This window comes from Macaca nemestrina, chromosome 14, assembly GCF_043159975.1.
Source record: "Macaca nemestrina isolate mMacNem1 chromosome 14, mMacNem.hap1, whole genome shotgun sequence".
In the NCBI taxonomy this organism is placed as follows: Eukaryota; Metazoa; Chordata; class Mammalia; order Primates; family Cercopithecidae; genus Macaca; species Macaca nemestrina.
The window spans coordinates 41,659,835-41,685,541 of NC_092138.1; the positions used below are offsets into that span (position 1 = coordinate 41,659,835).

Sequence of the window (25,707 nt, forward strand, 5' to 3'; positions counted from 1 at the left end):
ATTTGTATCCAAATGTTTAACTATCTTTGTTTTGTAGACAATGTGTAGAAACCAAACACGCTTTGCATTCATCTCACCTACCATCTTAAATCATAAGGCCAGGAAGTAGCAACATTTTGTTTAGATTAAGGATTTTCAGGACTTAAAATTTAAATTAACCAAGGAAGGGCATAGATCAACATCACTGATTTAAATTCTCCTTAATTGATAAAAAATTAAAAGGTAAATATAATAGTCCATTCTCATATTGCTATAAAGAACTACCTGAGACTGGGTAGTATATAAAGAAAAGAGGTTTAATTTGCCCATAGTTCCACAGGCTGAACAGGAAACATGGCTGGGGAGGCTTCAGGAAACTTACAATTATGGCAGAAGATAAAGGAGAAGCAAGTACATCTTACATGGCTGGAGAAGAAGGAAGAGAGCCAAGTGGGAGGTGATACACATGGTTAAACAACCAGATCTCATGAGAACTCACTCGCTATTAGGAGAACACCGAAAGGTAAATCCACCCCATGATGCAATCACCTCCCACAGGCCCTTCTTCCAACATTCAGGATTACAATTCGACATGAGATTTGAGCAGGGACACAAACTCAAACCATATCAATAAACATTTTAAAATAACATATTTGACTGCATTATCTTAAGTTGATACACTTGGGAAATTCCCATTTATAATACTTTATATTCTAGTACTTACTATGGCATTGTGTAGTTTTGACACAGTAAATACTGTATTGTAACTTTGAGAGGAGAAGGATAAGGAAAATCATCAGATGATCATTATACCTTTCCTTTTGAATAGGCATTGATCAATATTATCTCCATTGGAAAGCTAAAATCATTTTGTGTGTAAAAATTTTCAAACAATATTAAGATATTGGTATCAGAAGACTGTACATAACTTAATACCCAACTTACATGAGTTTGCATGTTGCTTACAATAACCAACAGGATATTTGTTAATGTATTACATAGAATTCTTTATACATGTCTGAATGATCAGATTGATAATATATGTTTGGAGAGAATTTTGGTTGCTATTTATACTTACATCATCCCCTTTCCACATATTTGGGCTTTGTTAGCTGTCAATAAACTAAAGCCTTTTGCAGAAATATGACATCATAGAAACTAAATATACTGAATGTGATTTTCTGTATTATGGATATTGTGCTTGTTTATACATTGTTAGTAATTATGTGTTGCCTACAAAGTAGGTAATAGAGGTAACAGATATAGATTTTTGTTCAAAACAGATGGATAAAAGCCATATAACTCTTAAGGTAAAGGCATCTAGATGTTACTAAGTTAAGAAACTGATTTATAGATATTTTTTTTAGAACACAGAAATGTAAGTCAGGAGAAATACATTATTCATTTCTTCTTATAAGGCTATTTTGCATAACTACTTATAAAATGTTTAAGTTTTCATTGTTACAGGGGAAAATATACTCTTTTTTGAAAATCATGCAATAAAAATGAGTCTATTGACATCAATTTTTGTACAGGAATAGATGCTTCTGCCACTGCTTGAGGTTAAAAGTAGTTTTAAAATGGCACAATTTTTCACATTTCTATTAAATGACGTCAGTATTTTGATATTAACTTTAAGTTGATAAAGTTAAGCTATTTAGTAAATTATGATATTAGTGATTTTTCTTTATTTTTTCCAACTATGGCTGATTACCTCAGTTATAAGATGGAGGAAAAATAATATAAATATTTAACCAAATATAGTTCACTATTTGAATGCTGGTGATTCATATTAGCATTTTTATTGTGACAGTTTCTATAAATAGAATGTTTTAATTACACTTTATTATGAGATTTGAATGACAGTGTAACACTAATAACTATATTTCTCCCCTTCACTGTTAATTCTACCAGCTAATTTTTTCTTGACTTTTTTTGCAATAGAGTGGAACCTGAATCCTCTAGTAGCTTAATAAAAACTGTTTGAATTCAATGGAGGCCTTATAAAGAAACACATTTATCAGAAGAAGTCAGGTAGGAGGCAAACAGACTGAGATCTGGGGATCTTCAAGGACCAAAAACATATCTTACAAAAGTTATATAAAAGTAACAAATACAGTATTTGACAAAAAATCAATGTTTAATAAATATTTAAATAATTGGATATTAAGTGCTCAGAAAATTATTTAATAGAATTGTACAATTAAGGTCTATTGATACCATAATTTGACCTAGATAACTGTCACCAGAGGGATTATGAATCTGAAATCTAAGTAATATGTTTTATAGTTAACTCAAAAATTCTATGGTGCTGTGGCTGATACAGCCAGCAGCGCAGCAGACAGTCCTTTGTAGTCTGTGAAGATGGAGAAGACATACACTTCATTGGTCTCCTAATCCTCCTACTTCTGGTGCTTTAACAAAATTTTTTAAATGCTGAAAATTTTAAGAAATTCTACACCTTTCTTCCCTAGTCCCTCGTGGAATATCTAGTTTCTCAACACAACAATATTAGTTGACCTAAATTGGTGATGGCAAGGAAACAAGCAAGCAAACAAACAAAAACACTAATGGGATGCTTCCAGAAAATAATACATTTATTGTTGATAAACATATTCTGTAAACTCAGAAAGAAATTCTCCTTAAAACTATAAGAAATAGGATGGAGAATCTAAAAATGTTAATACCATAAAGCTGGATTTTAATTAATATAGGATTTTAAGAAAGTTCAATAATAACATGATTAAACAGGGGGTAAGATTAGGACGACACAATGTTTATCAAAGAAATTAACACATTATTTAAGGATTAACAATTACGAACCTGATACTGTGTTGGCTGTTTAAATGAGTATTAGTTCATCTCCATTGATAATAGTAATATAACAATAGTATTGACAGCTTTATTCTAAATTGAAAAATAATATGTGAAAACTATTTCTTGCTTACAGCTATTTGGTTAGTAAGTAGTAAAGCCATGATTTTAATATATATAATCCCTTCAAATTATGTCCAAAATACATCCCTGCACCATGAATATAAAAATATAACTTCATTATAGGTAAAACTTTATTATAGATAAATAAGAGAGGTAGAGAAAATGTGAATATGCTTCTAAGCTACATGAGTTACACACATAGTTACTATTTCTTGTGCTTCTTATTCTTGTGCAGACTTAAAATTTCATCTGGTATCATAGTCCTCATACCTGATGGAATTCCTTTAAGATTTCTTGTACTGAAGTTCTGCTGGTAATGAATTCTTTCAGCTTTTTTAATGTCTGAAAACATCTTCATTCTCCTTTTCTTTGTTGGTGGTTTATGCTTTTATTTAACTAAACGTTTTATTTTGAGATAATTGTAGATTCATACGCAGCTATAAAATGATATAAACAAATTCCATGTATTCTTTATCATGATAAAAGAATAACTTCAGCCAAATTAAATTTTTAGAAGTTTAATTAGGTAATGAATAATTCATGAATTGGCTAACCTCTCTAGCCATTGCAGGCTTTATTATTATTATTATTTTAGTAAACATGAGGTTTCACCGTGTTGGCCAGATTGGTCTCAAACTCCTGACCTCAAGTGATCCTCCTGCCTTGGCCTCCCAAGGTGCTGGGATTACAGGCATGAACCACCGCGCCTGGGCCTTTCTTTTTTTTTAATGCGCCAAAAGTTTCATCATTTTATTCTGTTCGAAGAACTTCCTGTAGCCATTCTTTAACAGTAGGTAGGCTAGAGACACATTCTTTTAACTTTCCTTCATCTGAAAATATCTGTATTTCTCCTCACTGGGTATCCAAACAACAGCTAGATTTAAAACAGAACTTAACTCACAGTCTGCAACAATCAGTCTGGAAGGCTGAATTACAACCTGCAGCAAATGGTGCAGGAAGCCCAACCACAACTTTTGTGGCAAGCAAATCTGAACAGTCAAAACTTTAACAGCAACTGACAGGTTTCCTGATTTTTGCCCTCAATTCTAACTTAGGAACAATTGGAGAAATCCAAATATACCTTCCTAACTAACCAAATAGGATGCCCTGCTCTAGTTAGCCTATCTCCACTTTCCCCATCCCAGCTGCCTCCAACCAAGGGATGTCAGAAACCATCTCTTTTTCCTCCTATAAAGCTTTCCTCCTCCGCTTGGCTTTGAATTTCTGCCAAATCCAAATGAGCTTCTGACTCCTTTGCTATAGCAAACTCTGAATAAATAGGCTTTGCTTATTCTCACTGGGCTGATCATTTATTCAAACTTCATTCTCGAAGTATAGTTCTCACAGATAAGAATTAATAGTGGACAGTTGTGTTTATTTTTTTCCACACTTCAAAAATATTATACCACTTCCTCCATGTTTTCAGATGAGAAAGTTAACTGTCATTTGAATTAGCTTACTCGTGTAGGTAATGTGTTGTTCCTCTTTTGCCACTTTCAAACTTTTAAACTCTTCTTTAATCTTCACATGTTAATTTTGATGCATCTACTGTGGATTTATGTGAGTTTATCCTATTTGTGGTTTTCTCAGCTTCTTTAATCTGTAGGTTTATGTATTTAACCACATTTTGGAAATTTTCAGCTAGTATTTCAGCCACTTTCTATTTCCTCTCCTTCTGAGACTTTGATGGTATGAATGTTAATTTAAAGAAATTATCCTATAGTCCTAGAGGCTCTAATATTTTTTAAGTCTATATCTTCTCTGATGTTCCAGTTGGACAAATTCTATTGATATGTTCTCAAGTTCACTGATTTTATTCTGTATCATTTTTATACCACTACTGAGCTTACCTAGTGAGGGTTCTTTCAGTATAGTGTTTTTCATCTTTACAGTTTCCATTTTATAACTCCAGTGTCTTTGCTGAGATTTCCAATTTTTAAAATTTGTTTCAAGAGAATCTGTAACTTCTCATTAAAATATTTTTTAAGATGACAGTTTTAAATCCCTTGTTAGATAATTCCACCATTTAATTTTTCTCAATGTGCATATCAGTTATTGGTCTTTTCTCATTCCAGTTGTGATTTTTCTTTTGGAATGACAGATGATTTTCTATTTTGTCCTGGACATTTTATCTCTTATGTTAAGAGACTCTGGGTCTTATTTAAATCTTTTCTTTTTTCAGTCAATTAACCTGTGTAAGTTTAATACGTGGGTCTTGGCCTATTTTTGTGGGCTCTGCTTTCAATTATTTTTTAGAGCTTTTTTGTGTGTGTTGTTTTAAAAGCTCTCGGTGTCAACAAATACTGTTCTCTAATGGTCCTGTGGCCGGAGGAGGTGGAAGGAGCTTCCGCAAGCCAGGCTTCCTTATGCCTGTAGATGGAGAAAGGTGGTCTCTGACCCATGAAGATGAAATCTGTTTTCTGAACTGAGCAGTTGTGGCAGTATTTTCTGGCCAAACCAGAGCCACTTTCCTGCTTCGTGTCTCCCAGTGAGTAAAGAGGTACTTCAGTCCTGAGAAGTGTAGAGAACATTCGGGGTCAGATTGCATACTGTGGTAAGATTCCTCTTCCTTGTGTCCCCTGGCCACCGGATGTATCTAAAGTAAGGAGGGCTGTGTCAGACCCATGGAAAGAAAAGACTTTCCAGTCTAGATATTTGTTCTGGTGTGATTTTCCTTGTCAGTTCCCCGCACTGCCTGATGTTTCAACATGAACGAATAGATCCCCAGGCCCAGAGTGGAAACAAAACCGTCTCTTTAGCTACTTAATGTTAGTGGGACTCCCATTAACCACCTTTGCCAATGCTTCTGCACACACTGGATGCTGTTGCTGTCACTGTTCTTTAATCCTGAGAGGAATAAACCTACCTGGCCACCTTCTGTTCAATTGGTGGTCAGGATACGCATTTCTTTTAGAAGCCTGCCTCTAGACTCTCTGTTATTATTGAGTGGGAGCTCATAAAACTTCCTGCTATTACATAGTTTCTCCAGTCCTGGGATCCATTACCAATTGTCTTCTTCTGTCCACCTTTAAGAGCTCTCCTTGGTTGCCTTTTCATTATTTTCATGGCTTGTAGTTGTATTTAGCAGGAAGGAGAAAGGAGGGAGAAATCTATGCCATTTTGCCCATTACCCTCTGTTTTTGTTTGTTTTTTTTGGAATATATTTTCACTGTGTATAGAATTTTAGGTTAACTAATTTTTTTTCCTTCAGATCTTTGTAGATGTTGGTCTTTGTTTCCTTTGTTTCTAATCATAAACCTGTTGTTAAATCTTATCCTTTTTTGTTTGTCATAATGCAATCTTTGCTGCTTTTAACATTTTTATTTATTTTTTAAGGAAGTAATTTATTGTGAGATTTTGGTATAGTTTTTTTGTGTTTCTTTTGTTTGTATGTTGTTGATATTCTTAGATTTATGGCTTCAAAGTTTTATCATATTGGAAATTTTCCACCTATATATTTTTCAAATATTTTTTGTATTACCCTTGTCTTCTTCAGCTACTTCATTTACACTTAATTTAGGCTGCTTGAAGTTGTCCTATTGCTCATTCTTCAGTACTACTGGTTTATTATTTTGTTAATTTTTCTCTTTTTTTACTTTTGGATAGTTTCTTTGGGTATGTCTTTGACTTCAGTAAACATTTCATCTGAATTATTTACTCTGCAGTTAATCCCATCCCATGAAATTTTCATTTTAGGCATTTAGGCATTTCAGGCATTTCTGTTTGTTTCTTTCTTTTTCTGTTCTTTTTTTAAAAATTCTAGATTAGATTTCTTAACCAGTCTCAGATTATATTCTTATATCTGCTAACAAATCCAATTCTGCCCTAAATATATTATCAGTAGAGTTATTTGACATTTCCAGCAAAAATATGCCATCTAATAAAATATCTAAAAGTTAATACAAAAATCTGTACAGATTGCAACTGACAATAGCTTTGAAGGAAAAACAAACAATTGCCACTCTGGGAAATCAATCCTAGAGTTTGCTGCCTATACCTTTGTCTTCTAATGAAACAGCTTCTATTTAAACAAAAAAATTCTCTATCAACATATTAATATTCAAATGATGCATTCATATAGAGAGCTTTCAGTGGCACATATTTGCACTGTTGTCGTACTCCATTTAAATGTATGCTCTAAGCAGCCTTAGGGAAACACCATTTTCCAACATTCTAATTTGCAAGGTTTTCTGAGAGTATGTTTATACATTAAACTGAACATCCCATTACACAGTTTAAAAGTGTTATTAAAAGATGCATGTCCTCAATAAATGAAGTATAATATCCATGGAGGGGGTGGTAAAGAAGAAATAACATTAAAATTATGACTTGATAGTCACAATTCTTGCTATTTCTATATGTTCCATTATATTTTTGGTGCAAGTGTTACCAGAATGTGAAATTATTCTGACTTTTAATTGCTGGGTGGAAAAATAAAAGGATTGGGGAAGAAGTAGAAGAAACATTTACCTTGGACTGATGCCATGATTTAAAAGAGAAGTATTCATTTAATATCTTGAGAATGGGCTCTGCTTTTCAAGTTTATATCAGGGTATATTTGTAAATATAATTCTTCATAATGTGAAACTTGGGCATAATCTTTCTTGACTTTTGGAGCACCTGGAGGAATTTGAGAAGGCATGTCCTTTGAGCTTTTGGAATTATTTAAAATAGCTCTTTGCAATCAGTCTTCAATAAAAAGAATCATTATATTATCACGGGGTGTGATAAAAAATGAAAAGTTGTTATTTTTAAAGCTATTTACTATAGGATGAATTGTCTACATCTAAAAATAAACTGTTGTTTCTTATACACAAATTTCCCCTATGTCACATTACCATACCTTGTTGATACTGCTGAAAGAAGCAATACTGAGGATTTTAATGGTGTTCATAAATGTAGCTTGTGTTTTACTCCTTTAAACATTTTCTTTTGATTATAGCTATGTAATCAAAACATGAAAATAGTAATGAAATAGCTTATTATGTTTTAATGTAGTAAGGTTGTACTATAAGGTTCATTTCTTAAAGGGATTTCTAAAAGGTGAGAGCACTGATATAAGAAATAAATTAAAAGTCATTTCTGGTTTCATAATTCACCAGAATCATTCATTTCCTCCTGAATTCACTTAATATTTTAGGGAACCAAGTGAATTACAAAGTCCCTGGAGATTTCACAGGTTTTCCTGTTACTGTTATAAAATATATGATTTTTCAAACTTAGGGAAAATATGGGATAATTTTAAAACTAGAGAAGCAAAATAATGTTTATGTAGTGTTTCCAAAATGTTTTCTATCTGCTTTTATATCTCAAACATATATTTTAAATTAATTGGGATTCATGTGAAAACAAATATTTTATGCATCTGTACCGTTAGATGACTGTGCATATTTTTTCCTTAGATTTCCCGAGGTAACTTATCATGATGTCATGGACCAGAAGGAATCTTGTCTATTCTCCTATAATCTTAGCTGCTGCAATTTTTTATGAAATACTCTAATACTCCATTGAATGCATTGCCATATGTCTCAGTCTCTGGGGTGGGTGAAACATATGTACAGACATATATACAAATAGTTTCTGTCTAAAGCTTTGGAGATTTTTCTTTCTTGCATTCCAGTTCATCATTTATTTTCCAGGGCAGGATAAAGGAGTTTCCTTTAGATTTCAAGTGATTTTCTGAATTTTAGAATCTTCAATTAAATGAAACCTAATTAATATGCTTTTACAATGTGTTTTATTGTTTTGTTTACTACTTATTCACTTACACTTTGGAGGGTAATAGAAATGGTATAGTACAACCATTGATAATAATCAATTGGTTACTAATAAAATTTGCTTTGACATGTAGGCATGGGTTTGGCCTCAATTTCGGTGGACTTTACTTATATGAAAAATTAAAATGTCTTTTTATTTTAGCCCTATATTATTAATGTATGCCACTTTTCATAAAGGGAGATGGTACAAAGCCAATGCACAATCATTTTTATGTTATATAAAACATATAAATTTGCTAGTTTTCTGGTTTTGACCTTTAAAATACCCAACTGCAGACAAAGAAAAACACATTTTCAAATGAAGAATATATTTTACGTTAATTGTATGTAAATTATAAGGAACTAAAAATTATTTATTTTGTTCATAATTAGTATTCACTCCTAACATTAATGGTTAATGACTTGAACTTATAAGGTAAATTAAGATATAAGCCTTACTATTTATTCATTTTAACAACTCAAGCCTAAAATTTCCTGTCACAATCATTATTTTATTTTTAGAAGCATATCTCTTCAAAAACTATCAAAATAATAGGGACAGGAAGCAGGGAAATTCTGGGCAGAAGAGGGTGGGTCCCCAGCAAGGATCCCACCCTCAACTCTGAACCACAGTCCAAAGGGAGGGACATGCATTCCTGTTTTCCCTCTGCAACATGGCCTTTTCCAAAACCACCCATGGCCCACCCGGCCCCCCATCCTGTGCCCACAAAAACTTAGGCTCCACAGGCAGAGAAAGCAGAGCAGAGGAGAAGCAGCTGGACGTCAGAGACTAGGAGACCTTAGAGAGATGCAGCTTGACCTCAGAGGAAGGGCTTGAAGGTGTTGCTTTGGAGAGGAATCCTACAAGGGATAGCCAGACTCCAGGGGAAGATCAGCTTCCCACTCCATCCACTTTACAGCTCTTCTTCCCACCGAGAGCCACTTTCTTCAGCAATAAAATCTTCCACATTCACCACCCTTCAATTTGTTCGAGCGACCTGACTTTTTCTGGATGCCAAACAAGAGCTTGGGTGCCACAGGTGCGGATGCTAAAGGCTGTCACACTGACCCTCTGCCCTCACTGGCAGACAGCAACCGCCTCAGGTGAAAAGGCAGAGGGCCCACTGAGCTGTTTAACACTTACGCAGTCTGCGTAAGGCCAAGCTTATAAAAGCACTGTAACGCAAGCCCTCTGGAGCTTCAGGGGTCTCAGGTACTCCACCCTAGCTGCTGCCATGGGCAAGAGGGAGTTTTGCTCAGGCTGGCACCCAAAAGCACTCACACCGTTCCTGCACCCTCTCATCTGCATGCTCCCACCCAGAGGGGTTGAGTGTTAGGGGTTCTGGTGAGTGGACTTTGCCTCAGCCACTGCCAAAGTGGCCGGCTAGTCCAAGCGCCCACACTCCAGTTCTCCCTGGCAAAGGGGTCAGGGAAAATTCCCTGCTACAAAAACTCATCAGAAAGAGATAGAGTGACAAAACGTAATTTGGATAATGTAGTGAATATTTTAAAAATATTTCTTATCCAATAATATGATGTTTTATTCTAGAGCATGCTAATTACTATTTTTTAGTATTGTCAGGCAACCTGTGAAAATACTGTACACTTCTGCAAAATTTTTCTTACTGCACTAATTGTTTACTAATTTTGTTTCAGGGCAGGAAATAATTTGTGTTCATTAAATGTCAAATTGATTATTGAATGTTATTCCAAAAAGTTAAATGTGTTCCATCTTGCACATCTATATTTGGAGAATCCTATTTCTTCCCATTGATATTACTAGGTGCTGCCACTGTTATTATTGCAGATATCCTGTCACTACCGTTGGACGAAATTCTATGAGAATATATAATAAATATAATGACGAATGAATCGGTCTTGTGGGACCTTATTCCAAATCCACAGAAAGACTAATGATGTGATTCAGAATGCCATCAACGCAGCTGCTAAATATTATACATAAGAATTGTACTCAACATTGTACATAAGAATAAACACATAAGAATCAGTTTGGCGAAAGTACCACTTCTTTGAGTTTGTAATGCTTAAATTTGGAAAAATATGGAGTCGTTTTAAAACTAACTAGAAGAGCAAAACTGTGTTTATATGATATATAACAGTAAATTTTATCTGTCTGTTTTCATGTGTCAAGCATATATTTTTAAATTAATGGGGATGCATGTGAAAGCAAATAGTTTATTCATCTGTACCCTTACATAATCTTGGATCTCAGTTATTTAGTTTTCCTGAGGAAACCTATCGTGATGTAATGAGCCAGAACTAATTTCATAAGCAAGATAAAATCTCTCCTTTAACCTGCACTGTGTATAACCACCAAAATTAACTTCAAGAGCTCATGAACTTCACAATTGTAATTTCTTCTTAAAAAGATATATACAGTATTCTAAGCAGATGGTGCAATATATTGACCCAAATAAAATAAGTATTTTAATGTGGACAATCAGTGACTAATAAATATATTCTTGGGGGTACTTTGCTTAACTTCACCTTTGACATATATGTAACAAAACGTGATTTCCTAATAGCTTCTAAAATTTTATGCATATTTTGATCACTACAGGTTCTTAAGGTAGATAGGTTGTGCAATTTGTAAGTATATGTTTTATATAATAGATTTTTTATTCTTTATTATGCCACATTGTGTGATGGTTAACTTTATGTTTCAACTTGACTGAATTAAGTAATACCCAGATAGCTGGTGAAGCGTTATTTTCAAATATATCTGTGATGGTGTTTCCAGAAGAGACTAACATTTGAATCAGTGTACTGGGTAAGCAATATCTGCTCTCACCCAATGTGAGTGGGCACCATCCAATCAGTTAAGGGTCTAGATAAGACAAAAAGGCAGAGGAAAGTTGATTCATACTCATTTTTCTGAAGCTGAGACACCCTTCTTCTCCTTCCCTTGGATATCAGAATTCCAACATCTATGACCTCTGGACTCTGGAGTTTGCACCAACCACTACCCAGTTTCTCTGGCTTTGATCTACGACTGAGAGTTATGCCATCATCTTCCTTCTTCCTTGGTTCTGAGGCCTTTGCACCTTGTCTGAGCCATGCTATCAGCTTCTGTGGCTCTCCAGCTTGCAGATGACCTCTCATGGGACTTCTCAACCTTCTTAATTGCATGAAGTAATTCACCTAGTAAATCTCCTCTCATATATCCATCTATAGCTATATCATATCTATCTGTCTATCTATCTATCTATCTATCTATCTATCTATCTATCTATCTATCACTTCTCTCTGTCTCGCTCTCTCTCTCCTATTGTTCTGTCTCTCTGAAGGACCCTGACTAATGGGATCTGGATATTGATGTTCAAACTATTTTTAAACAGTTTGTTCAAGCACTTTGGCAAACTACTTACTTACAAATAACTGTAAAGACAATTTAATAAAATTACTAAACTGTTAACGTTAGTGAGGTGAGATCCAGAGAAGTTATGGGGCTTCCTCTGTTACATAGCTACCTGGGCGGGGGTGGGGAGAGTCCAGTATCAGATCACAGGTTTCCTGATGAATAGGCAAATTTTCTTACACTTATTTCTCACAAGTAGCATTCCCCATAAGGTAAAATTTACTTTTTATAAAATCTCCCATTATTTGCATTTTTAAAGTAATATTTTACTTATATTTAGTGAGATGTATTTTAAAAAAAAACAAAAAACAAAAAACAAAAACAAAAACAAAAAACAAACAAAAAAAAACCTTTGCCTTAATGGAGAAACTGTGCCTGCTAATACAAATAAAAAGGTTTGGAAAGGCTATTTATGTTTTCCCTAAGCAAGTTTAATAGATTTAGTCTCAGTAATTTTTTTTTTTTCTGTAACATAAAACCAATCTCATCTATTCTCGCAAGCCAAATTCTTAACCTCTTTGTAAGCATAAAACCACTGGATGGGTATCTGCTTATTTTCCTTTCTATTCTTTCTTTCAAGCGTCTTGGATAATGAGTTTTCCATTAGATTATAAAATATTGAAGATTTTCATTGTGCTTTGTCTGAACTTTTTCAACTTTTCTTTTGGGATTTCTCAGACACTGTTTTTCTTCTTTTTTTTTTTTTTCCTCTCTTCTAACCGGTCACTTCATAGAGCTCTATTAACAAGTAGGTAAACAGCAACCTAAATACTCTCCCAAATAGATCTGAATTTCATATGTCAACTTCAATTTCACTCACACATATTTTCCCAAAAGCTGTCATGAAGCCAGTCTTACTGCATTACTTAACAGGAATAGGAGTAGGAGTAAAAACAACTTGAGAGATATATTTTATTGGACATTATATGTTGATAAACTATAGGCTGGGAATACTTTATTTCTGAGAAAATAGTAATTATTTTTGTTTTTACTTTTCAAGCAGGGAGTAAAGAACCTAATGTTTATTGAATCTCTAATGCATGTAGAGTTTATGTTATGATTCATACTATGATTTCATTAAGTCCCCCCAAAAACATGGTGAGGTCATTTACATGTAAGAAAACTGAAGCTCAGGTTTTTAAGAAACTTATTGAAGAATACAATCTGGCAAATGACTTACTAGAATGGACAGGAGAGAAACTGTCAAAGGTAAATTGCATTGTGTGATGATCACAAGCTTAATAACCTGTGGAGTGTTTAATTCATCAAAGTTCAGCTTTAGATTGAGATTTATCATCAAGTCTGACAAAGACTTAACTAGAAATGAGAATCAATAGGTTGATAAAATGTAGATCTCATTTGTCAAGAAACTATTACTTTCCACGTTTAAATGGAGAATCAGTTAGCTTAAATTTCTGTCATTATTACCATCATATAGGGATAGATACATTTAGATCAACTAGTAAAAACAACAAAGCATTGGATCTTAGGAGAAAGGCAGATTTACCTACTGACAAGGAGATAGGCTTTGAGGACCAAGGTGAGGCAGAAAGGGTAAATAGTAATCACTAGAACCTAGCATGAATTTTCTTATATAGATGTCATGTTGTACTGACCACATATTGGTTACAAAGAATAAAAGGTGAAAAAAATTCAACAAATGTGAATGATCACTCATTACAAATTGGTAAATAAATAGAAAAAAATGAGTTTATTAAGAACATTTACATAATCTGATTCAGTTGAATAAATATAACTAGGGAGTACTGACTAACAGATTAGACTTAATTTTTCAGGGTAACTCTAACGGGAATTTCCATGACTGTATCTTTGTCCTGCCTTTGTCAGGCTTTCAAAATAAATACATGGACAAATAAATACATATCTCATTAAATCCATAGAAGATATACAATTCGGAAGGAAAACAAGTATATTGGATAATATAATCAGAAACCAAAATATATCATAGAGTCTATAAATAATCTATTCAATCAGTGAGAAAGCATACTAATTAGACTTAAACTTTATTTCTGAACTTTTGCCTTAAGTATATTTATAGAAAAACAATTGAAGACTTGTAAATCTGCAGGCCACTCATATTTTTCTATTTCTGAAGTATATGCCAATCCACACTAAGATCAGAGGGATAAAAATAAATTTTTCTGATATACAAACAATAGAATTTGATAATTTTTCCTTGATTTTGAGTTGCAACTCTTTTAATAAAACTGAAGTTTCCTCATTTGTCCTTGACACTCAACTTGAGAAAATGTACATTGTTATGTGAAGCATTACATCTCTTCTGTAAAATGAGGGAACTAAAGATAAGAGCAGTTAACTATCATATAGAAATTTTGCTTGTGATTGATGTGACAGAATTTTGATTTTAGTTTAAGTTGATTTGGAACCAATATCTGGATTCTACTTGGACTATGTAAGAAACTCAGACTAAACAAAAAATAAGTATTGCAGAGAAAATAAGAGAAAAGTTTAGCTTAATGTGTTGAGAATATTATCTTGTCTTTTGATTGGGAGAAGTATACATCTCTTCATATGTTAAAAAATATTTCTGAGAAGCATTAGCCCTTTACAGCAAAAAACACAAAATAAAAATAAGAAGTCCTTAAGTCTCACTCAAAGAGGCCAATTTTTATTAAAGTCTACAACTCTTTTCCAGAATTACTCCCAGAACTCTGTATCAATATTATCTTTACTCTTCTCCTTTTCCTCTATCTAAACCAAGCATCATCAATTTTATAGGTAAAGACAGAACACTTTTTCTTTGAATGGCATTACTTTTAAAATTTCATCTAATTACAGATTATACGACTTGCCACATGCTGTATTCCACCATTTTAAAATCTACTTTCAATGTGTATAACTATGTTATAATGTCTCATAAAAATAAAAATTTCATATTATTAACTAATATAAATATATATAATTTAGCACTATGAATATTTAAATTATTAGCTAGCATGAAAATCTGTCTTATTTTCTTCTATTGAAAAATATATGCAACATTACAAAAGACAAATAAAAGAACTGCATGTGAATCTCTTTGAAAGTTAAGGAATAGTTTTGTGAGTACATGTTTAGGTGTGTATATATTTATGTTTGTTCATCTATATGTACATGTACAAGCAAATAAAATGTCTGTGAGCAGATAAGTATGCATTTACATAATACAAGTTCTTATCAAGAATTTGCAAAGATATGATATGAGGCTGCAAGACACAAGGAGAAAAGTATAGATTTTGGAATTAGGTGAGTTAAATTTAAGAAGCAATTTCATAATTTACCACTAATCAAATTCTGGTAAGTTTCCAATACATCACTGACTGATATCTTCTTCAGAGTATTATTGTGACTATTAAATGAAACGTTACACATGAATTGTATTGCATATAAAGTAAAATGCTTTGATTTAAACGTTACTGATCCTGAATATTTGTAACATCCAGTAATGTTTTCCTGCCATTATACTCTTTTGCCTGTTCGTTGATTTTGCAATTTTTTTCACTCTCACATAACTATTTATTTTACACACAGCAGAGTTATTCTTTAGCAGTAGGCAGAGAGAGAGAGGTGGTATCCAGGACAGATTGTTGTGTCCAGCATTTTAAATAAGAAGAATTTTAAATAGAAAAAATTAACAGGAAATAAAGAAATAATAAACATTTTATTACATACTTGCTGCCAAAATAGCAGAGTATTTCTAAATTTGTATGAATACTTATCCCATGAGTCACTGATAAAATCTGAAGAAATAGCAATTTTTAACGTTTTGACTGGATGACATGATAGACGACAGATAGATAGATAGACAGATAGATAGATATATATAATAAGTAGACAGAATGTTCTGTCAGTATTTTTATTCTCATTATGATTTCTTCTTTAAGCATCTTTAAAAAGTGAGCTATTTGCAAGAACAATTCTTATTTTTCAGAGGGGAAAATAAAAGCATCTAGAATTTTATGTTGCATTCTCAGAACTTTACTAGTAGTTGATAATAGAGCTAGAACAAATTTTCACAATTATACAAAATATTATTTCTGTTCAAAATAAACATGATCAGTATTTTTTTTTTTCTTTTGAGACGGAATCTCGCTCTGCCGCCCAAGCTGGAGAGCAGTGGCGCGATCTCTGCTCACTGCAACCTCCGCCTGTCAGGTTCAAGCAATTTTCCTGCCTCAGCCTCCCAAGTAGCTGAGACTACAGGGACGTGCCACACGTGATCAGTATTTTTAAAAGAATTCAGTCAGATTCAATCCACAGCTTCCCTAAAGGAAGTCTAAAGAAAAAATATTGTATGGTAAGATATGATGTCAACAAGTACAGAGAAAAAGACATAGTTTCTCTTTCTTATTCTTTGCTCACCGTGGAACATACCAAAGAACCTCTTATAAAATAGGTGGTAACATTCACTCACAAGGCAAACCAGACTCCAACTTACAGTCTCAACTAAAGACTGCACATCTGGATAAAAACCAAACGCTGAGCAGAGTAAGTTCATTGGAAAATGCTTCCTTTCTATAGTGCTAAAAAGACTACTTGATATATGTTCTCTGAAAATACTTCTTCAAACACACTGGCTAAGCTTAACTAAATAATGTCTAGGCCATGCTACTCCCATAATTATTGATAGCAGGATAAAGAAAAAAGAGTCATTAAAGTATGTTTTAATTAGGAAAATAAAATTATGCTTTCCTGATTACCTCATCTTGCTGCCCATTCATATGTCCTGTTCCTTTTTAATGTTTGCTCATTAAAAATGCAGAGTGTTCACTTCCCAGAGCTTCCATTTATCTCTAGCTAACATAGATAACTCATATTCCTAAATAACAAGACTCAGAGCCCTTGTATTCCATGTTCAAGTAATAGGACCATAAAAATTCAATTGTGTTAATATTTTTAGAAGAGATTTAAACCACACTATGATTAGTTAACAAAGACAGTTACTGTATAATGAAAGGAAAATTGCTCTTATTGAATTAGTTGATTTTTTTTTCTAATTATAACACTGCAGGTGTTTATATCTACAGATTGCATTGGTAGGATAATTAGGTCCAGCAAGTATGTGAATTGTGTTAGGTTAAATTAGCTTATCACCAGATAGGAACTTAATGAAGTGGAAATATCTTTCCAGGCAGTGCCTGAATCATCAGAGGTTGTAATGACTACTTAATATGATGTTAAGAAATAACAAGTTTAAATTAGGAGATAGAATTGCTTTAGGACAAATGTCATTCTTTAAAAGACTCTTATTTTTCTTTTGGGAAACGTAAATCAAATGATTAATGGTGCAAAATTACTAATTCCCCTCCATCATCTAATCACTTAATCTGATAATTTTTTCTCAACATCATTTGATTGTACTGAAACACACGTCGTGCCTGTATGCATTAAAGTTAAATATTCAAACCATTCTCTTCTCCATCTAGTTACTTCAGTTACAGAGGAAATCTAATCAATCGCCCTAGAGGCCAAAACAAGATAGAAAAATACTTTGTTCAGTGGTGCTGTGCCTAATATTTCCACAAATACATGAAAATAAGACTCTAGTCTACAATTCCAGCTTCTCTAACAATCAGTTCAATCTGTCTATATGAAATAAAAATCAAATTGTTTTTCCCTTTTTTCCTGTAGAAGTGGTGCACATACCAACCATGTTTTTATTTTCCTCTATCAGGACAAGCAGATGTAAATTTAATGTTTATTTGAAGTTCCCTCATAATTATTTTTGCAACAAATATAGATCACACACCAAAATCAGGGCATAATAGGAATAGCTAAAGTCAACACAAAACTGAATATATAGACAACACATTCAAAGTCTAAATTTTCCAGTAGAGAAAGTATTTTGCTTCTTACCAACCAAAAATTTGCCTGATTTAGAATTTTTATTTTTTATTCTTATTTGATTGGCTTTAAGATCTGTTAACTTCATGCATTTTACCATGTGGCTTCTTATATTCTTTCTTCCGAGTAGGTGGGTTATAACTTTTTTTCATGTGTTTTATTAAAAGATCCAAATCTTGAACTAATGAGGGAAAAATGAAATATCAATATCATTGTATTTTTTATTTCCTATGTATGCTTTACAAACCTTTTGTCTTAACTGTAATGACTATACTAACTTGAATGTGCTTGTGTAAAGATCAACAATATAGGAAATCTACCAATTAAATGATGCTAAACAAAGCAGCAGTCTACACACTGTTGGACATCTTGTTAACTTTAGAGGAGTGTTAAGTCTCTTGTAAAATGAGAAGGGAAAGAGAAGAAAGTTGCTCATTACAACGCATAATTCTCACACTTGAAAAGCCTACATGAAGTGAATTTTCTCATATTTTTAAGATGCTTAGAGGGATAGTTAAGAGAGGAATTTGTTGTAAATAGTAAGATCAATTAAAGATAGCCTGATGCAAAGTTAAAAGTCAGAACATGAGATATTTCTTTTTTTGCTAATGTTTCATGAGGATTTATCTTGGTTTCTCGCCAACACTATAAACCCGAAAAAACAAATTATAGGCTTGAAGTTACCATTAAAAAGACCTAATAATACTTTAAAATGTTCATGAGATCATTTATCTATATGTTATCTATTTTATGTATGCTTTCATGATGATTGTCTCTTTTAATCTGCTCAGCAAGTCTTGGAGGTAAAAAGGATTATGTTCTAATTTTAGAAATAGAGAAAAGTACAACACAGCAATTGAATGGTATTTCTAAGCTCAAGAGATCATTGGGGATTGAACATCAATAAAAACTCATTTGTTTTCGTTTCTAAATCAATGGGCATCTTTGCACAGACTACACACATGCTAACAAGACCAAATTTTAAAAAATCTATTCTCATATATTTTAAAAATATCTCTTCTTCCCTATGCAAATGCTGAAAAACAAACAAAACAAATCCCAAACTGGAATTCAGAGTCTAAGAAAAAATGGAATGCCGAATATTCCTATTGCTATTGGTCATATTGATCAATTTCTTTTTAAGTTTCTCTTTTTTTTTTTTTTTGCTTCATTTTTATTAAGAAGAAATAGAAGAACAGCAGGTTTAGATTGCTTTAAGTATAGGAAAAATGATCATTCACCTGTGCAAACAGACCTTTTGAACATAGAACCAACTACAGTAATTTTTTCCTGGTTTATCACACTTGGCTCACCTTCTTATTGGTAAGAATTAATCAGCATTCATCTATCCCGTAAGTACACACACTAAATAAACAAATATGTCTTAAGTAATTCCCTTTACTTTCCTTGTTCCAAGGCATATTTGAGCTAGTTTTATCAACAGACATTTCCTGATCTTAGTATCAGGAGTAGGGTAAAGCAATAGAGATAGAAGCCCTGTGCAAAGTTCTGAAAGAATCATGGTAATAATAATACTAATAATGACAAGAGTTGGGTACTGAATATATACATCAGAAATAATGCTAGATCATTTTAACAATTTATTCGTAATTCTCACAGTGGGGCTGCAATTAATTTATAGTTAAGTAAATTCTCCTGTTCTTCAAGTTATTCTGAGAAAAATAAAGCCTTTGGAAACATTGCATTGAAATGAACATTTTCTCATGTAATGGAATAGCCAAAGATAGACCGCTGTTTGTGTTCTCTGTAGACTGATCTCAGTGGGAAGGCCGACTACAGCAAAGAGAATGTTATCACTTTTTTACAGTTCTTAAAACATTAATTCTGCATGTTGTTGCTACTGTAGTACTAGTTTCACAATGTTGCCTAATCTATACATACAAGTAATCGCTTATTAGTAAATTCATTAATCGTAAACTTTTTAAATTATAAAATTTTATAAATATATGTTATATGTGGTAATCAGAACCAAAGTACACTCAAACTCAAAATAATCATTTTTTTTCTTATTCAGTATTTTAATATGTTTCAGAGTTACCTATGCTTTGAGAGTTGGGAAATGATTTGAAATAGCAGTGAAATATTTTTATTTCACTTCCTTTTATGTTTAAGATGTAACACAGTATAAAATCAGAGTTTTATAATTTCTGAAAAAGTTCATATATTAAAATGATTCTCTTACAAGCACACACACGACATAAAGAAAATTTAGTAGAACTGTAAACATTGTCAGAATCATATATTAAAAAGTAGAAAAGCCTTTGGATGTCTAAATTTTACATATTTTCTTAGTAAAAATAACGGGCATTCTTAAAGACCGATGGAGATTACTAAAGAAGCAGCAGAAGAGAATTGAACCCTTGAGATTGAAGCTTTGAATATATGTTTTGCTTTCCTAATACCAACTAAGATTTTTATGCAAGTAGTCCAGTAGTACAGAAATACTGGAAAAAATGTGTTCAGAGTTGGAAGGACAATTAATGAATTCTCCCTGTCTTCCAATCTTATACCACTAAAGAGGACATTTCTGCAACTCTCTACCTTGTGAATTAACCCTTGCTAAAGAAGACTGTCTAACCTGACTAGTTGGAGTTTGATCTCTTATAACATTTGATCAACTTTTACTAATTAGATTCAAAAAAATGATACACTTTCACTTTTTATCACCTCCTTCACTCTATATTCTCTCTATTTTGCTCTCCCCTCCTAGGCTGGGCACAGTCTTCCTTCTGTTGATTACAACATTCTAGAGGCACAGCCTGGCAGGACTGGTCCACTATTTTCTAAAGACACTTGATAATTTGAAGACAAAATATGTGGTGTGATTTCAGGCAAAATAAAATGTTTAATCTGCCTCATCCCACTGATTTTTAAGCAAAGTGTCCTTCATGTAAGTTTACATAGTTTTTAAATGGATTAATAAAGTTAATGATTGTTTTCCATTTGAAATATATGTGCTTCATTAACAAAATTTTTGAGAAATCCAGGGGTAATTTCTTGGACTAGCTAATATTTATAATGAGAAAGATTCTATGAAAGAAAGAAAATGAATATGTCAAATTTGCCTTTGTCTTACAAGAGAATATTTAAAGGTATCTTTGTGACAAGTATTATCATTAGATTTTATTTAAAGATAATATTGCAGATGTCAATGAGTACAATGAGTATTTTTCAACACAAAATTAACATTAATTGTGGTAAAATAGAATAATTTTACTGCTTTGTTCAGTTGAAAAAGTGCACTTAAATTATTGTTTTATACATTTTTCCTCCTTTGGATTCACAAGTTTCTTGATAATTCTGTTGAAATTAAATAACACAAATTTATTTATAAAATAGTATTTATCGGCCGGGCGCGGTGGCTCAAGCCTGTAATCCCAGCACTTTGGGAGGCCGAGACGGGCGGATCACTAGGTCAGGAGATTGAGACCATCCTGGCTAACACGGTGAAACCCCGTCTCTACTAAAAACACAAAAAATTAGCCGGGCGAGGTGGCGGCGCCTGTGGTCCCAGCTACTCGGGAGGCTGAGGCAGGAGAATGGCGGGAACCCGGGAGGCGGAGCTTGCAGTGAGCTGAGATCTGGCCACTGCACTCCAGCCTGGGTGACAGAGCGAGACTCCGTCTCAAAAAAATAAATAAATAAATAAATAAATAAATAAAATAAAATAGTATTTATCTTAGCACACACTACACCCCCACTCACTGTAATTGCCTTTAAGTAGGATACACTTAGAAAATGTTAAATATGTCTTAAGATAAATATGCGAATATCTCAATTCTTCTAAATTCTTGGAATGAAATTTTATTTCTGTTCTAACAGTTCCGATTGCCTCAAAGAGCATAATAAGGGACAAATAGGTTTTCCATTTTAAAGTCATCATTACAGATCTATAGAAATTATTTATATTATTTCTTAACCCAGATACTCATGATGGCATGTCATTGATGGAAATATTATTACAGTCACAAGTTTCTTAAATTCCTAAACAATTTTTATACTTAAAAAAGTTAAAAATAAAAGTTAAATTGAAAAATTAAAATTAGAAAAGTCTACACACTAGACTTTATCAAACTAACATAACGTACAGATGAGAAAGTTTAAAAAATAGACCATAGATAGTTATGTGATATCCAAAATGTTTTCTAAGTTTTTGTGGTGTTACAAGAAAAAACAAACATGTGAGAAGGAGTTTGGAAATAAATATATTATGTCTACTAAAGTTAATTTAATTGAGCAAGAACACGTGCAGCGTCAAAAGTATGATGTAACTGTTCTATGTTCTTTTCCTTCAAGGAATAATGAGCTTAGTTTTCCCTGAAACTGATACCTGAGCTGACAATTTTGTTTTTATTTTGAGTTTTCTTCTAAATTGCATGCAATACTATTCAGAAATACTCGCAAAAAGAGAAAATGCATAGCAAGATTAAATTCGTAAATAAAAAATCCATCGAAATAAAGTCAGGCATAAGAACATTTTAATGTTTGTCTTTAAATTGAAAAATAATGTGAGATTTGTACTACAATGATGAAAGGTCACATCAATGTTGATAGTTAACTGAAAAAAAAAAAGTGATTGTAAGATATTGATGGTCCCTGATGGCTCAGATTTCAAAAATGTTTGCAGGGGGGGCGGAGCAAGATGGACAAAATCTTAGGCAACTTTACTGATGCAAGATGCTTCCCAACATTATACAAACAAAGCTGTTGGTATTTTCCAGCAGCTCAAAGGTTTAGGTTGATGCATAGCACAAAATCTCTCTAGTTCCACATCACCATCACCAAAGTAACCAAGAACCCAGGAACACCATTTAATAGTGAAGTAAATGCAGAATGATCAATGTCTACAACAGTGTCTAAATTTAGAGGACAAAGAAAAATACATATTAATGCCGAAGACTTGACTCCTAGCTTAGGCAGAGGCACTGCAATTTTAAGACATCTCCAAAAGATTTTTTACCAAAAACTGGATAATAATATATGTACTATTTAAAAATCCATGACTTCCTGTTAACAAATATCATGGGGAATGTATATGTTAAAGAATCTATGTATGGATTTGCCTCTTCAGTTCACTTCATATAAATGAAATCATACAATAAAAAAAAAAAATAAAAAACAACAACAACAACAAAAAAAATGTTTGCAGTGCTTGCTTGCCTTCTGAGTATAAGAGAGATGCACTCCTATCATAGAAAAGGTGGGCTTTCAATTTAGCTTGAACTAATGATGATTTTAATAAATACACTATACAAATATGGGGAGGATCTTCATCCAGAAAGAATATTCATGGGCCACTGAAGTGAAAGGCAGGTATGTCAGAACAAAAACTAGGGGAGAAAAAGAACATCAGATGCTATTTCTGCAGAATTTATAGCTTTGCTGCACATGTTTTGCTTACTTTGGAAGAGCAGATCTCATAAATGGGGTAGGTATGTGCTATATAATGCTTTGATCTGCTACCTTCACTGGTTTATATTAAATACTTATCAGTTTTTTTAGCTAACGAGAAGAACATCTCTCATGATCTTTTCAGCTTCAGTGCATAGACAAGAACGAACTGCTGACTGCTTTTATTAAAAAGAGGGTAACATTCAGAAACATGAAAACTCATTAAAAAAATCAAACGACTCCCAGTAGTTGTTGTGGAAAACTAAAGTAATAGAAGAAAAGCTCTTCACAATCGATTGCTCTTTGTGTATAATTGTTAATACAAGTGAAATTGCATTCTCAGAAAAAAAAAGTAACATACATTTAACAATTGATGTACCTATGTGTACCACCATTTTTCTTTAATTTGTATTTACACCAAAAATACAGACAAATTATTTCGTATCTTTCCTTTGTTCGTCTTTCCCTCCCATATGCAACTATGTCCCAGAGATACTTTAAGCCACTTCTTTTGTTGTATGTCTCCGTGTCTCTATATAACATATTAATAAATTTACTACTTTATATTTAAAATTCAGGCCCTATCTACATACTTACAACTGTTACATATGAAAATATAACTCTGTTCTTCAAATAAACCTCAACACATATACACATGACTGTCATCCTGTTTAAATACTTATGAATGAAACCATAACTTGCAGAGCAGAGCCAGGTGGTATACCACTTGGCATATCTAAAGGAATGTGTGTGTGCATTTATGTGGTAGAAATAATAATTATGTCTTCTGAGATAAAATGCTAAACATAAACTTAAAACCAAAAAAAATTAAAGAATTTCAAATATCTGCTGAGAAAATTATGTATGTAGTTATCTTAAGGGAGTTTTTAGAAGTATGATAGATAAAATTAATGAAGTATAAAAAACATTACATAGTGTCTGGCTTTTAAAAAATTGTTTACTACAGTAAGAATTCTACCATTCTAATTACTCATATCTGCTGCACCAATGCAGATATAAAACTTAGACACTTTTGATACTATATATTTTTAGTAAAGCTTTGTATATTTATTGATGAAGTTTCCTATGAAATAACACAATTTTGAATACTATTAATTTTTATATATGTACCTCTTTATAACCTATGTAATATTTTGAATAATATTTCAACTGATTTTTGGTAAAGCAAAAGACAAAAAGTTCTGACTATTGATAACCAAAACTTAAATCTATAAATCTATTTGTAGTAGAATTGGTCTACTTGTCAAGATAATTATCAGATCTTAGCCTCTCATACAGAAGTTTAACATTTTCTTTTTATAGTTTTTTCAAAGCTGCAACCTTTCTCATACATCTACATAAGCTCCCTTGTTTCTTTCTTTAATGTGATGTGGTATATTTTTCATTTATAAAAATGCATTTATTTGCTGTTACTTTTTTCAACCTTTTGCCTCAGCAGCATTTAATCAATATTTAATGTTTCATGCAAGCATGATATTATTAATGACACAATAAAAGTTACTTGCATAATTATTTTTGAGTCTTTAACAAGCCAAGAATGACAAGTACGACTTATAATTTAATGAAGTTAGTCAAATGAATTGGTTGTGCTCTTATTAATCTACAGTGGATTTGGAGGTTTTATTAAGATAATTGTGTTGGTTTTATAATGAGTATAAAAGTTAATTGTTCTCCCTAGTTGTCAATCATTGTAAGTGTGGAAAGTTTTTTTAAAAAGTATCTTATTTGGACTATAGACACTCTCCATATTACCTATTAGACACATTGTTCATTTACATGCACAGATAATTTTAGAATCTATTATTTAATGGAATGCATATTTTAGAATAAGAGATGATATAATAATGAGCTTTTTATGTCCCGGCTGCCATTCAATCTGAGGGGAAATATAAGCTTTTTTCTTTAGAGGAAAAGGAGGTGATTAATACATTCTCTCAGCATAAAGAATGTAAACTTGGATTATATTTCTAGATGGCCAGAACCTATAGCCGATTAATGATGAAGTTGGACAGTTAGAAATCTGAGGAAGGAAGGAGTGGAGCTTACTAAGATATGTGAGTCTGTAGAAAGGAACTCATTGTCACACAATAGAATATTTTTTTTCTGCCCTTTTAAAGTTTTATATTCGACATTGAAATAACTTAGCTCTCAATGAGCTTTGATGTCAATTTCTAATCCAGGTTACAAATTTTAACATATTCATTTGGATGAAATGGCAAGTCACTTGAACCTATAATTACAAAATTTAACCCATTTTAATAAAATAGTGAAATTAATTCAATAATACCTAATCTATAAAAGTTTGGTAAGTTGGTAGCCAATGGGTTAAAATGTAAGCATAGTTTTTATTGATAGTGA

At 32.5% G+C, this 25,707-nt stretch overlaps 2 long non-coding RNA genes across 10 annotated transcripts in view; one reads left to right on the forward strand and one right to left on the reverse strand.

The window, feature by feature from the left end:
• The window catches only part of LOC139358135 (uncharacterized), a 69,114-nt gene extending 48,276 nt beyond the window's left edge, over positions 1–20,838 (forward strand). For both annotated transcript variants that reach the window (XR_011612572.1, XR_011612571.1), the window contains one exon: positions 20,648–20,838. This is a non-coding gene — a long non-coding RNA (uncharacterized lncRNA). The remainder of the gene's footprint in view (positions 1–20,647) is intronic.
• Positions 3,062–25,707, reverse strand: part of LOC105489110 (uncharacterized) — a 70,388-nt gene continuing 47,742 nt past the window's right edge. For 3 of the 8 annotated variants that reach the window (XR_011612570.1, XR_011612568.1, XR_011612569.1), the window contains one exon: positions 23,106–23,507. This is a non-coding gene — a long non-coding RNA (uncharacterized lncRNA). Of the gene's footprint in view, positions 3,354–7,386; positions 7,537–17,947; positions 18,098–21,141; positions 21,238–23,105; positions 23,508–25,707 lie in introns of those variants that run through there. The other 5 variants (XR_011612565.1, XR_011612564.1, XR_011612567.1 and 2 more) reach the window with 5 other exon arrangements.